Source organism: Galeopterus variegatus, unplaced genomic scaffold (genome assembly GCF_000696425.1).
Source record: "Galeopterus variegatus unplaced genomic scaffold, G_variegatus-3.0.2 Scaffold6208, whole genome shotgun sequence".
Taxonomy (NCBI): domain Eukaryota; kingdom Metazoa; phylum Chordata; class Mammalia; order Dermoptera; family Cynocephalidae; genus Galeopterus; species Galeopterus variegatus.
Window position 1 is genome coordinate 82,984 of NW_007732319.1, and position 15,628 is coordinate 98,611.

The following is a 15,628-nucleotide window of genomic DNA, read 5'->3' on the forward strand; positions in this document are numbered from 1 at the left end:
GGGGGGCGTCAAATGATGTGGGAATCTAAAGCCAGGGTCTCAGATAACAATGTAGGCTGAACACTAGCCCAGAAACCAGACCCTCAGATGTAGGCTTTTCTCACAAAGACAGAAATCTGGTAGCCCAGGGTCAAAGAGATGCCCAGCCTGGGCAGCAGGTTGCTTTGCCTTTATCCTCTTAAAAAGTCACACGAAGAGCCAGGTGGCAAGAACTCACACCGAGTGCACGGTTACACAGGTACGTATTCCTAGTAGGGGTGTACAGCACAAAACAAGTACATCAGGAGAACAATAAATAAGAAAGACAAGGTGAGTTAAGGAACATAATAGCAGCCCCACACAGCCTATCGACATAGCCATATATAGTGCCCACTTGTAGCATTTATAAAAATGCTGCCAGTAGGTCTCCATCCCACCACTCCCCTGTCTTGGGCCCTAGAATGACCAGAGGAAGAAAGAGAGTAGAAAAAGAAAAGGAAAATGAAGGAAAGAAAGAAGAAAGGAAGGCCCCTCAGAGACATCAGTGATGCATACAAGTTCTGCCATAAAATGTACTCATAGAAACCCTGTAAATTGCTGTGTTTGCTCTAATTCCTATAATTCCCAATTCCTTTAAAAAGCAAAATAGTAATAGTGAGAACAGCAGTACTGTTCACTATTGGTCACAGAGTTAATCAGCTGCTGCGGTGCATGAGTGTGATGAGCTGGGGACTGAGGACATTTTTCATCGGATGTTTTCATTTTTTGCCTTTGGCAAAAATTCCACCAGTTGTGATAAATAATTCCATACCCCTAAGTGGATATTATTATTATTTTCAAGTGTAAGCCACAGCTGGCTCCTAGCCTGTCAGCTCTCCTGGAGTCGCAGATGCTGTGTGCTTACCTGTCGACAATTCCATGGGTGGAAGCAGCTCACCGTTCCCACTTCCACACTTCTGCTCTTTCATCCTCATGGTGTCCCCTGAAAACACAGCCAGGGAAGGGACGAAGGACAGACTGAGGCAAAAGTGCAGATAGTGTGGATTTTGCCTGCAGGGTTAGAATAGACACTTACTCCTCAGATGTTGTATTTTGCAGCCAACTTGCTTATGATTCTAGAGGACTGAATGAAAATAGAAGCCCACCTCTATTTTAAAGAAAAAGCATAATGTCTTATACATAGTAGGTGCTAAAAATTGCTGAATAAATAAAACAGTGAATGAGGGCCAGAGTTTGTTTTGTTCTGTTTCAACCCCTGGGCCTCCACTTCTCTGTTCTGCTGCCTTCCTAATCTCTTTTAACACTCATATTTCCCCCATCCCCTGATGCTACTCCCTTCACAATGCCCCCTGGCTGGTCCCAATGCAATATTCTACCCATCCTGAGGTATTATTTTCAACCTCTTACCTCTTTCCCTCTATCAAAATGTGCTGTTCCAGCCAATCACTCAAGGTTCTTTGACAATGAGTCCTAATTACTAATTGGATAACCAAATATTTTCAAATGTATTACCTAGCAGTTGGATTACCTCTTGTCTGTCTTCCTATCCTAAACTCAGCTAAGGAATTGTGAAACAATGAAAATTTCCAACATAAACTGACTGGAGACTCGCTGGACAGGATAGTCATCAGAAATGCTACTAAAATCGCATGATGCACTGGTTTTTGTCTCTGGTTGTATAGGGCTGGCCATCTTTATTAGGCAGAAAAAATTGAACACACACACGACTTTTGAAATAATACAATCTCTAACAAAAAGTGAAACAATCAGAGAATTAAAAAGAGGGAAAGTGGGAGTAAAATATATCTTAGGAAAACTATTTCATAGTAATATGGGAAAAAAAAAACACCTCTGTTATTCCTAAGCAAACCACACACCCTCAAACAAATAGGATTCCTTTGAACAAGTTTTGTTACTGTTAATCGGGCATTTCACCTGAATGTTCAACAACAGCACCCTCCCCCAAAATGCAATTTTCAGCCTACTTTTAAAAACCAAACAAGTCAAATCAAATTTTTGTTTTAATATGGACAACAACATCGTTAATAGTTTTGTGGCAAGCTTCACAGCTAAGTGAAAACACTGGACTTTGACTTAGTATAATGTTTTATTTCTACTTCTTCTACTGTTTGTGCAATGCTCGGAACACAGAAGAATCTTTTTAAAAATACCGTATTTAGTGAATACATAGATAAGGAAGTGAATGTCCCTGGGCTAGTCATTTTGATCACTGTAAATCTATAAACTAAGAGAGTTGAACATGAAGTCTACAGTTTCTTCTATAACTCACCAAATTGCCCCAAGGGAGTCAGTAGATGTGTTCCGAAATAGATATAGAGAAAAGCAGTTGGCCACAGGGAATTAGAGATCAAAGTGGTATCTTTGTCCCCTCTTCTTTCCCTCCCTTCTTTAGGCTGGAGGAAAGGGATCAAAGAGGAGTAGGGCTATGGTGACAGCTCTCCATGTTGGTGGCATGCCCCAGGTACCAAACACCATCACAACTCTTCACGTTCCTTACAAACCCGAGGTCACAGAACAGTGAGGGAGGAAAAAACCTGTAACGAGCACCAGTGAGCTGAGTGCCTCAACTAACCGTTTCCAAAGCAGTCATGGTCNCCAAGGGAGTCAGTAGATGTGTTCCGAAATAGATATAGAGAAAAGCAGTTGGCCACAGGGAATTAGAGATCAAAGTGGTATCTTTGTCCCCTCTTCTTTCCCTCCCTTCTTTAGGCTGGAGGAAAGGGATCAAAGAGGAGTAGGGCTATGGTGACAGCTCTCCATGTTGGTGGCATGCCCCAGGCACCAAACACCATCACAACTCTTCACGTTCCTTACAAACCCGAGGTCACAGAACAGTGAGGGAGGAAAAATCCTGTAACGAGCACCAGTGAGCTGAGTGCCTCAACTAACCGTTTCCAAAGCAGTCATGGTCCACCTGTACTTGCTCAATGGCTTGCATAGTAGGGGCATCAGCCCTTACTTAAACTGAGTATTAGAATTAATAGAAACAGAAGGAAGAAGTTGCTAAAGAGAAAAGTTTCTTTGCAGTATAAGAATCATTATGAATTTCATACACTCTAAAGTGCTATGCCAATGTTCTTTAGGTGGGGCGTTTTACCATCTTCTATCTACTTACAAAATCTTTTTTTGTTTGTTTAATTGTCCAAATCAAACAAGAACATAATCAATTCAATAATTTGAGCTTTTAGAAAAACCTGAAGAAAGAAGGACATACGTGAGTTTCAATTATGGCTCAGCTCACAACTAGCTGTCCGACCTTGGGCAGTCACGTAACTCTTCTAGACCTCAGGTTCCTTGTTTGAAGCATTTGAGCTAAATAATTTCTAAGAACATATTCCAGATCAAATGTTCTAATGACTCTGATGTGTAGCACATGATGGTTATTCTCCTCAGAGTTATTTTTAAATGACAATGAAATTTAGAAAGCTAGGAAACTTAGGCTTTAATTTACTAAAATATTCTTCTGACATTTCTAGGAAATACTGGCAGTCTACCAAGAGCAAGTCATAAGAAATACCAATCCATAACATTTTAGTGTGTCAGGGTAGAAAGGATATTCAAGCAAGGAGTGGACAGTTTCCTCTGGAAAAGCTGTGTTAGGTAAAGTCAGAAAGAGATTGGATAGAAATACTAAGAAAGGCAGCATAACAGGAAAATCTAGCCAAACTATATATTATGAGGTGTATGGAATAAACAGTTTAAAGGAATGATAATAATAATTTTAAAAAATTACTAATATTTACTGAGCACACATATTCTGCCAGGCATTATGATAAGGACAGATGATGTTATTTAATCCAATGTGCATGGTACTTTAAAACTTTTGACGATTAAACTTTTGTCAGTGCTGTAAATTAGGAAGCGTAGAAGTTTAAGAAGAGAGATTAGTTTGTACTCCTTCTGTACAGGCTTCCTTTGCTGATGCCAAAGCCCACATGGACCAACAGGTAGAGACATGCCCAGGATTCTCAAGGTGAGACAACTTCTCACATTGAACGGTACTACTGTCACGTCAGCGTTGTTAGCTGTTAACTTAGTTCCCTAAGGAAGCTTCATAAATGAATATGACTTAAGAGAAATATTAGTAATAAAATACAACATCAAATCAATATTGAAATTTGTAATGCTTGGCAAATTTTGGCACTTGATAAAGATTAATTACAAACAGGTGAAACATTTTTCCATTTGCTTGAAAAGATTTTTTTCTGTAACTCAAACAATGAACTAAAGGTAAGACCATGCCTATGCCTCAGGTAAATTAAATTTGACAACCAAAGAATAATTCTCATCATTATGTAATAATTAGAATCAATAAAGAAAAGTCACATGAGTAAAATATCTCTTCTTTAACACTTCAGCTTTCAGCAGTCATAATTCAAAAATATATAAAATTTTATCTATATTTAACCAAGAATTTTGTGGCTGATACTTAACTGCAGCACATTAACATTAAAATTTTAAAAAAATAAAGTTAATGATAGTGTTTTAAAGGCCTAAAGTTTCCTNACTTGATAAAGATTAATTACAAACAGGTGAAACATTTTTCCATTTGCTTGAAAAGATTTTTTTCTGTAACTCAAACAATGAACTAAAGGTAAGACCATGCCTATGCCTCAGGTAAATTAAATTTGACAACCAAAGAATAATTCTCATCATTATGTAATAATTAGAATCAATAAAGAAAAGTCACATGAGTAAAATATCTCTTCTTTAACACTTCAGCTTTCAGCAGTCATAATTCAAAAATATATAAAATTTTATCTATATTTAACCAAGAATTTTGTGGCTGATACTTAACTGCAGCACATAACATTAAAATTTTAAAAAAATAAAGTTAATGATAGTGTTTTAAAGGCCTAAAGTTTCCTTCCATTTTACGTCTTCACTGTTTTCCTATAGCCTCCTCAAAATATTCCTTTCCAGGTAACATAGGAGAAGTGTGAGTAATTTTCACCTCCAAGAAAAAAACAATGAAGTTTAAAATCTTGTTTCTTGTTTTACTAGTGCCCCCTCTAGTGGAGTTTTAGCAGTAATGCAGACCAAAAAGGAAGTGTGGGGCGGGGGGGATTTATGACACCAAGCACATATTTTGTTTGCTTTTTTACATTTCCTTTTTAGAAACATTCTAAACAAAATGATGTGAAATAAACAAACATAATAGTGCATAATAGATGTACAATAGTTTCACCAGCAATTGTAATTAAACAAGGGAGTGATAAAAATCTGTGCTATATTCAGAACAGAAAACGTTTTCAGAGGCAATGTGGCAGACAGACATGCAAACATATTTTGCCAGAATTCACTGTCATTCATTTTGTGACTTAACTTTTTTTCCTATGTCAGCCTATTTGGCCATTAGCCTAAAACTTTGCTACCAGTCCCATTCTTTTCATTTACTTCAAAACTTGTATTTCCCTCCTCTACTGTTTGCCATCGTTTTTTTTATAACATCATTAGGTGGACAATACCCTTCATCTCTAACTTTCGCAATTATTTTTCTTTCTGTAAACTACATTGATGCCTCATAACCAAGACACGTAAGCCAATTCTGCTTACAATCACAGAGCAGTCTTTTTAAAATCATTTTCTAGCATTATTTTTTTCTCCCATATAATTTGTATGTTTGCATCGGTAGGGAAAAAAGGAGAAAAACTACCCCTACCCCAAATGACCATTTTCAACCCTGCCACATAGGATTCTTCCCGGATTTTTTTCTCCCATATAATTTGTATGTTTGCATCGGTAGGGAAAAAAGGAGAAAAACTACCCCCACCCCAAATGACCATTTTCAACCCTGCCACATAGGATTCTTCCCGGAGAAGTCTTGAGCTGGGTAGATGCATCTTGTTCTACAGGGATCTCTGTCAACTTCTCGTTTTATGCATTTAATGTGCTTCCCTGGTGATAGCCTAAGGGTGCTTTCACTAAACAATTAATGTAAGGCATCTCTGGGGAACCTAATGGGTATTTAGCAATAAGTTCACTTCCAGTGAATTGTATAATGTGATATTTTGACAATGCATATAGAGAAGGTGCAGAAAGGTGAACTTTTCCCTAAAAAGATAATAAACTAACCACCCAAACCTCTCACCCTTTTGTTACTGCTTAGGCATGAAGGAGAACCAAGCTGTAATTTAGGGTATTGTATGTGCCTTCTCTTGCCATTTTGGCATAATACCACACTACTGTTCACTTTTACTAATGTAATGTACAAGTCTCAACCTATTAGCGAAAGTAAAATTTGCTATGACATTTTGATTCCAAAGCCGCGAGCAATGAAAGGGGTAGCACTGCGCAAGATATTTGTATTATGTTAATAAAAAATGATACCAACATATGATACTAATACTAAGCAGAGAGCACTGATTTGTATTTTCCCTACCAAAGTTGCAGTCCGTTTTTAAAGTGGTTGATTACTAGTTTTAGATTTAATCACTCAATCATCTAAATAAATATACATTTAAAATGTTGCTTAAATTGTCTTTTGCTAGCCAGAAAAACTAAAACAATGAGATGAATATTTAGCTCTTTGCCCTCTTTAAGACTTCCTAAAAATAAAGATAATTTATAATTAAAGAATAATCAGAATAGTACATTTTTCTACCCCAGAATATATTCTTTCTGGAGTAAAATTATAGGCAGAAGTAAATGAGAACTATAGTGTTTTTCTAAACAAATAGTTGATTTTGATCCAGTATAAAATGAGACTTTATATATTATTTTAACTCTTAAATAGATTTTAAACATTTCCTTGTAATTTTTCATCCTGCTTGCCTGAGCATACAACATAAACAATTATAATCACACGTATGTATATATATAGATGTATACATTCATACAGATTCTCAAATGTTTATTTTTTAATAAATCTGGCAATTCACAGTGTTAGTAGAAAGCAGCCACTATTTCCAAACTCTTATCATTTAAATCTACATAATAGACTGCTCCTTCAATTTTGCTTGTTCTTCCAGTGAAGTTTGCACTCACTTTTATTTCATGTCAATATCTTCTTCGTTCTTGTCAGAAAAATACTGGATGAAAACTTGAAATAATATAAAGCACACAAATAAAAAATACCCCTGAGGAAGAAAAAATTGTTGCATTATCATTGCTGTAACTTCTCCTGTATTTTCATGACCATAGTGATCTATAAATATTTTTGTGACATCTTTAAGAAAATGAATTCAAACTCTGCAAATAAGTTTTCCATCGGAATCAAATAATTTTAGTGATTATCCTCAAAAACTGCTATTTCCCAGTGAGACCAAATGTGGGCAGTAACAATTACAAATCAATTATCATAAAAAGCATTTTATCATTTTTCCCTCATTTTCCATATCCTTGGGGCTATCAACTGATATTTTCCTACGTAGGGCAGGCTCCGTGTTCCTGCCTGTTAAGCTTATCAAGCGGGTGTGCCTGTCTGAATTATTATTGAACTTGTGTAGCAAACTCAGATGTTGTGAAAAGAATTGCATAAACAGCTGTGTTAATCTATTAAGCATAGCAATTGCATTATGAGGTCAATAAAAGACTGTAGACAAGATATCTGGAAAGTAATTACTTCTCTTTAATGAACATATAGCCTAGTAATTTCTGAGCGCTGTAGGCATAACAGTGTTACATATTTTATAGTTTATAAATAAATAGTTATTACCTTACACAAAGAGTAGAAATACATCCTTTGAAGAAAAGTTAATTTGTTGTTAAAAAGAAAGCACATTTTGCTTAAACTACTTACATATAATGGATTATCAAGTAATTCCAATATGCTGTAATTGAGAATTACCTCTCTCATCGTGGAATACTCAATTGAATTTTGTGCATCTGGGATAAAACTGTATTTTCACCTTAGCTATTTTCTTCTACATTAAAAGCATGATTTATAGCATATATTTTATGTAGGGAATAATGGCAATACAAAGTCAACCTTATGCTATGAATAATTTAGAATTATTTCTTTAGTTTAAATATATTTGCATGCAAATTACATGATATAATTATTCTCACATAGCAGTCTGGCTTGCCTTACATTTTTTTTTTCTAGAAGCCCATTTCTCAAGCTGCAACCTCCACATTTATTGTCAATTGGCAATTTAAATGTGCACGTTATGCATGCTTGCTCACTCTTTCTCAGGTAAGCAGCATTAAAATTAGAATGTCTTATTATAATACCATTTATTAGATGATGTTATGAGAGATGGCTTCATCAAATGACTAATTTATAACTTTACTAAATAAAGCCATAATAAACTCCTCTTGATATTTTGACAGAGAAACTAGATTTAAAGAGGCTGAAGGGGATTTCAGAAGTATACAAAGCACTCCGCTGCCTTCACTACTAAATAAAGCCATAATAAACTCCTCTTGATATTTTGACAGAGAAACTAGATTTAAAGAGCCTGAAGGGGATTTCAGAAGTATACAAAGCACTCCGCTGCCTTCACTCCTTGAAATGTTGGGTAGGAATCACAAAGGAAGATCATTTTTTCCCATTGACAAAGCAGCTGCAATTTTTAAGGCTCTATTGTTGTACCACCTATGTATTTCTAAGAAGCTCTAACCTCTTTAAAGATTACAAACACCAGTTGATAAATCACTAATGTTTAGTGATTCCAATTAAGTTCTTCAGAAAATTTTGACATGGCAAGGACTCACTTCATTTTATAAACCTAAATTACAGCTTATCTCTTAATATTTTTTCATATTTTCTACATGAAATTGAAAAAATAAATACCCCATTCATGTTCGAAGATGACACCAAGTAAACAATTATATATTTCATGTAATTCACAGAACCAGGCATTTCTTAGTCCACAATTAGGTAATAAAAAAGAAAACAGCCAATAGTATTATCAGGGACATCCATGTCTGCTGCAAAGCTAACCAGCAATCCTGAAACACCAGTAGTAGGTACACCAGTGCTGTGGGCTGGCACATGCTGCTGCAGGGCAGGGAAGAGAGGAGTCAGAAGGAAATGAGGAGTCTGGTCCAGCCCTCACCATCTACCCACTGAAATCTGACATGGTCTGCAAGAGAATCAGCTTCTAACGACACTTCTGCTTCCAACCTCAGGAAACTTACTCACTGTCTCCAATCTATAGTTTCTCTATGCGTAAAAGTTCCCTTTAGGAGAGCCAAAGGCCCTTTTAATCTTAACTTGCAATCACTTCAACTTATGGAGGAGAGCAGCAATGGCACATCTACCCTTTGAGGTAGGCAAGGCAGACACTATCATCTCCAATTTGCAAATGGAGAAACAGAGTCTCAGACATATTAAGAAACTTCTCTCAGTTACTTTGTGAGTAATAGAAAGTTATCAAGCAAAAAGGGAAAATAACATACATTCCTGGAAGAAAGAAGAGGTAGTTAAAATGGTTGAGTTCTAAAAAACTTTCATCAGGAGAAGTAATTGGTTCTCAATGCCTGGAGTTCCTACGTGAGAGGGAGTTTTTTAGGACCTGCTAAAATTAGGACTATCTCCATACCCCAGGCCTATCTAGGCTTCAAATCTTTTGATGACCTTAAAGCAAAAACTCAGGTCTCCAAGAACCAGAGGCTAGCCGGCTGGTGGAAGCATTCACAAGCCTTGTATTACATATCATATCCATACAATACCAAAGAAAACTCAAATGTTAGGATATTCAGTCCTCTACCCAGATCTGAGGCTCTTCTAAAACCTAAATACTCCCAAACTCAGGAGCTGGTTTTTCTTAGTGGGTCTGGCCCCAACTTCTAGCCCAGTCCCTAACAAATGAAGGCTCACGCAAATGGAGGAGTTTCAGAAATGTAAAAAGGAAATTAGAGGATTTCAGTAGTCTCCTACCAGCTGTTCTCACACTTCTTTCTGAATCTTTAGCATATGGAGGGAAGAGTGGTACATATTCCTCTTTTGGTATCTCACCCTACAAGACAGATCTTGTCAAATACCAAATTTGAAATTATTTCTCCTTAATGGGTATGTTCATCCATGCATCAGATTCTCTACATTATCTGATGGGCAAGATCAAATCAGGTAGTAGAATCAGCAACAAGACATATTTCAAGAAGATGCAGACCCATCTAAATGTATCAACCAGAAAACACAAGACCAAGGGATAGGTCCAAATCAAAAACCACAAAGGATATAGTGAGGATCAATGAGATGGCTTTGATAAATATTCTCCTACAAGTTTGTATTGTTATAGTTAGCTTTTATTGGCCTAGCCAAGATAGATAGCAGGTTTCTCCTCAGGCACATATAAAAGACATCACTTAGCTTTAGACAAATAGATGAAGGAAGAGCAATGGCTGATAATGAGGTTTATTCATATAATCCATGCTGCTGTACGGCCAAGGCGGATGTGTTGCTCCCGCGCCTCGCTCAGCCAGTGAGCGGGAATCAATATTTTCTTATAAGGAAAAAATTATGAGATTTTGGCAGAATCCAATAATAACTTCCCCTTTGCCTCATTTGAGACTCAAAGGAATAATTTTTTTTCCTATTCATTGCATGTATTAGAAAGAGAAATTAAGGAGGATCCCTAAACTAACTGTGCTTAAGCAAGATATTTGAAAATGTTATTCATGTCCCCTTCAAGTAAACACACAGCCTTGCTTTTAGGAAAGAGCAAGGGGTGCATGACATTCTCTGCTTAAAAACAATGGCCATGAGGGAGGAGGGCGGGAGGTTTTGGTGATGGGACACAATAACTAACTACATTGTATATTGAAAAAAAATAAATAAAAAATAAAAATAAAAAAATAAACAATGGCCATAATCTACTAGCTCTATCAGTTCCAGAGAGAAAAAAAATTAATATATGAAGGTACCAGACTCTCAAATTCCATCTGAGCATTTCCCCAAGGATCTCATGACAAGTGATATTGCAGAGCAATCTATAAATCTGGTGACTGCTCTACCTATATCTCCTTTTTGATAAGTACTTCAAGCACAGCTCATAATGACTCATGCCACAAAAATGCTCCTGCTCTGCCATATTTAATTGGATCACTGACCAAGACAGACATATGTAGCAGAATACTGGCTATAATAAATGGCAAGTATTAAAATCTTTTAGATCCTAACCTTGAGAGAGAGAGAGATGGAAAGAGAGAAAGAGACAGCAAATTGAGTGAAAACCAAAGCAGAATCCTTATGATATACCATGAATGCAAGTTACTCAGACATGTCTCTTTGTTATGATTAATCCTAAATTTAATGGAAGTGAGGATATGTGCAGCCTTCATGACCTGAGCCTGAAGGAAAAGAGAGTTGCAAGTCTTCACTTTATCACTCACAACTTAGAACTAGTAACTGCTTCCGGTAGATGGCATTTCAGTTTCTAGATGAACTGAATTCCCTGCACTTTAAGCTTACAGAATCAAGATTATTACATATGGCAAGAGCTAAATGTATGTCAAGCAATAGCACTGCTTAATTCCCTGAGTTTGTTTTGTGTAGAAATTGTTTGTTTTATGTAGAAATAAGATCTACATATGTGAAAATCTTTGAATACCTAAAACAAAGGCAACTTTTTAAATATTTATACATAATTATAAATCACAAATAAACTACATGTAATGCAGCATTTAAGATTCAGCTTGGTCTAGGACATGCTTTCTTATTACATGTTTTTATTTGAGTATTCCTGCAGCCCTTAGTAGAGATCTCCTACATCTTTGGATTCTTGTTGCACTCAAAATCCACACCCTAGCTGAGCACATTATATAGGAGGATAAGGTGCTCAGCCTCCATGCACCAACAGTTAGGTTGGAAATCCTGGTTCTACCACTCACTGGCCATGTGACCTTTGGAATAATACTAGCCAAATATTTGCTGGAAACTCTCTAATGTTGCTTGTTCTAAGATTAGAAAGTTGTATAATGTTATAAAATAATACCTTAAATTTATATACCACCTTTTTCCCAACACATCTGGGGCATTTTACATCCAGGGCATTTTACAGAGATGGTCTAATTTGCCATACCGCCCTCTAGTGAAATAAGGTAGGGTTATAGTATCCAAATATCATTAGAAGATTAGTTTTATTCTATACAAATTTAAATACAGTAGGGATCAAATCATGATCCCAGATATGACATGTAGAAAAAGCCTTTTTAACATGATTAAATCACAAAATAAGTGCTGGTCATTTTCTCAATACTAGCATAATAAAAGTTCTGTACACTATTTTCCAAATAAGGTAAATCAAGTTTAAAGAAACAAAAGAATTTTTCCAAGTTATTTCACCAAGATTGTTACAGAACTTAGACTAAGAGCCAGACCCCTTCTCTTTATTTTTTGCACAATTTTTTCAAGACTACATCATGACCTTTTAAGTTATCATATTTAAGTTACATGTCCCTGATTGGGGTCCTTTGGAATAAGAGAATAAAGCAATGCCAGTTATCATGCTGCTTTTAAATATTGTAATATATCCTTCCTGCATAATAAAGAAAGATTTTTCTGTCTTTGTAGTAATTGCTAGATGAGAGCCATTTGAAACACAAAAATGTGTTGCTTTGTACTGTTGGCTTTTGAGCTCATACATTTATGAAAACTTGCCTTTGTGCAAGAAGCCCTTCCATGCATCGTTGACTTCTTAAGCAAGACCAAGAAAGGGAGAGATCTAAAGCAACTTTTGACACTATTCAAGCTCCTTATTTAAAAACAATACAATCCTTTTTAGCTTCTAAAAGATGAACGTGGCCTCTGAGATATTTGTGATGTTTGTTTTTTAAGGCTGCCAATATCCATATTGAACAGTACGTTCACTAAGAGGTAAATATACTTATTCTGGCTCTTTGCTTCCTTCCTTCGTATGAAGAAGTAGATCTTCAAAACTTTATAATACACAACCGTTGCTTACTAAATTCTGTCCTCCTATTTAAAAGAAACTTGACTGCTTGAATATGGGTTCTGTCTAGAAATGTAAAAAGGAAATTAGAGGATTTCAGTAGTCTCCTACCAGCTGTTCTCACACTTCTTTCTGAATCTTTAGCATATGGAGGGAAGAGTGGTACATATTCCTCTTTTGGTATCTCACCCTACAAGACAGATCTTGTCAAATACCAAATTTGAAATTATTTCTCCTTAATGGGTATGTTCATCCATGCATCAGATTCTCTACATTATCTGATGGGCAAGATCAAATCAGGTAGTAGAATCAGCAACAAGACATATTTCAAGAAGATGCAGACCCATCTAAATGTATCAACCAGAAAACACAAGACCAAGGGATAGGTCCAAATCAAAAACCACAAAGGATATAGTGAGGATCAATGAGATGGCTTTGATAAATATTCTCCTACAAGTTTGTATTGTTATAGTTAGCTTTTATTGGCCTAGCCAAGATAGATAGCAGGTTTCTCCTCAGGCACATATAAAAGACATCACTTAGCTTTAGACAAATAGATGAAGGAAGAGCAATGGCTGATAATGAGGTTTATTCATATAATCCATGAAGTATGCATATGGAGACAAAGAAGAGGAAGAGCTGTGTCTGTAAGGAGATGACACCTAACACTTATCACCTGTAGGTGAACGATATGGCCTGAACATTCCCCCGAACTTGGCTGAAGTTAGACCAGGCTTCTTGCTGACTCTAGACTTATGATGTCCCTTTTCTTAGAGCATTAATATTAGAATACATGTAACTATAAATTCTTCCTCTGCCCCTTTGAGATATAAATCTTGAAAAGTTTTTAGATAGTTTTAGAATCCAGGAACGTCTTTCTCAAAGAGCTGGGAGCCGTTCCCTTGCAATGTAATTATCAAAAAGGATAGTGCTCCAATCTTCAAGATTTTATGTGAGGATAGTAATCTAACTTTAGTGGGCATCATGCTGCAAATTATAAAATAACCTCCTTTCATAAAAATATGAGAAAATTTTCTTTTTCCTTGGATAAAGCCAACTAGCAAACACAGATGTCTTATCATCTCCCCCAACTTCAGCTCTTAAAAACTCTTCAGCCCTTTGTTTCTGTGGAGTTAAGCGACTGAATTCTGGCCTTTCTCCCCTATTGTAATAGCCTTGAGTATATTTGTGTATGTTTTGAGCATCAACAGTGTGCTTCTCTTTACCATTCCAAACCTCATCTATTCCACTACCATGGATTTCATTATCTGTAGTCCTCGTGGCCCTGTCCAGACTATTGTCATTTTCTGGAATAATGGAGTCCAGGCCATGGTAGAATTTGACTCTGTGCAAAGTGCCAAGGACACCAAGGCCTCTCTCAGTAAGGCTGACATCTGTTCTGGCTGTTGCACTCTGACAATCGAATATGCAAAGTCTACACAGTTGAATGTGTTCAAGAATGATCAGGATACTTGCGACTACACAAACACCAACCTCAGTGGGCAAGGTGACCATGGCAATAACCCCAACGAACACCAGAGCAGGCCCCTCTCCTGGTAGACCACCCCACAGAATATGGTGGGCCCCATGGTAGGTACCAAAGCCATTACCATGATGACAGCTACAACCCCCAACCCCCATCTTACTATCAAGGGAGAAGGATGGGCCCACAAGTGGAAGGTCACTATCAGAGCCCAAGCCACTATGGCCCCCAGTATGGGCACCCCCCACACCCTTCCCCACCACCTGAGTATGGCCCCCATGCCAACAACCCTGTGCCCATGGTCTATGGCTTGGATTTATCTAAGATGACCTGAGATCGAATCATTAGTGTCTCTGTTTGTATGGCAATGTGGAGAATGTGAAATTCATGAAAAGCCAACCAGGGGTACCATGGTGGAGATGGTTGATGGCTAGGCTGTGGATCAGGCCATTACCCACCTCGACAACAATTTCACTTTCGGGCAGAAGCTGATTGTCTGTCTCCAAGCAACCAGCCATTATGCTTGGTCAGTCACATGGGTTGGAAGACCAGTCCTACAGTTACAAAGACTTCAGTGAATCAAGGAACTATCCATTTTATCAGTTTTCCACCCCAAAGCAGGCAGCCAAGAACTGTATCCAGCACCACAGCAACATGCTGCACTTCTTCAATGACCAACTGGAGATGACCTACGAGAACTTCTTTGAGATCTACAAGGAGCTGGGAGTGAAGCGGCCATCTCCTGTGAAAGTATTCTCAGGCAAAGTGAATGCAGCTCCTCCGGGCTGCTGGAGTGGGAATCCCAGAGCGTTGACCTGGAGATATTGGGCTTCCTGAACCATTACTGGATGAAAAACCTAAATGGGCCGTATTCCGTGCACTCTGAAGTTGTGTTTTGCCATTGCTCAGTACGTCACTCTGATTAGGTGCCTAGGAAGAGTCCCATCTAAGCAGGAAGACATTTCTCTTTGCACCTTTATGCCACTTTTTGGTTTTTGTTCTTTTTGCAAAAGTTCTTTTTTTTTTTTTTTTTATTCTTTATGCTGGGTTAATAGAGGCTTAACCATAATGGAAATGCTAGAAGTCTGAAGTGGGAGAGAGAGGAGAGTTGAAATCCCCCAAGATTAACCTTCATTTTGTAAAAAAATATTGTACATGTGATTTTTTTCTTGTTCATATTTTTCTGCCCATGTACTCCTGGTACATTTCAATAAAATTGTTGTTTGGGAAAAGAAGAAAAAGTCAGAATAAACATTGATATATACAACAACATGGATAAATCTTATAATAATAACACTAAGTGAAA

The 15,628-nt window shown here is 37.1% G+C and overlaps 1 pseudogene; it reads left to right on the top strand.

The window, feature by feature from the left end:
* The window catches only part of LOC103605980, a 59,929-nt pseudogene extending 44,699 nt beyond the window's left edge, over positions 1-15,230 (top strand).
* The last annotated feature ends 398 nt before the right edge of the window (positions 15,231-15,628 follow it).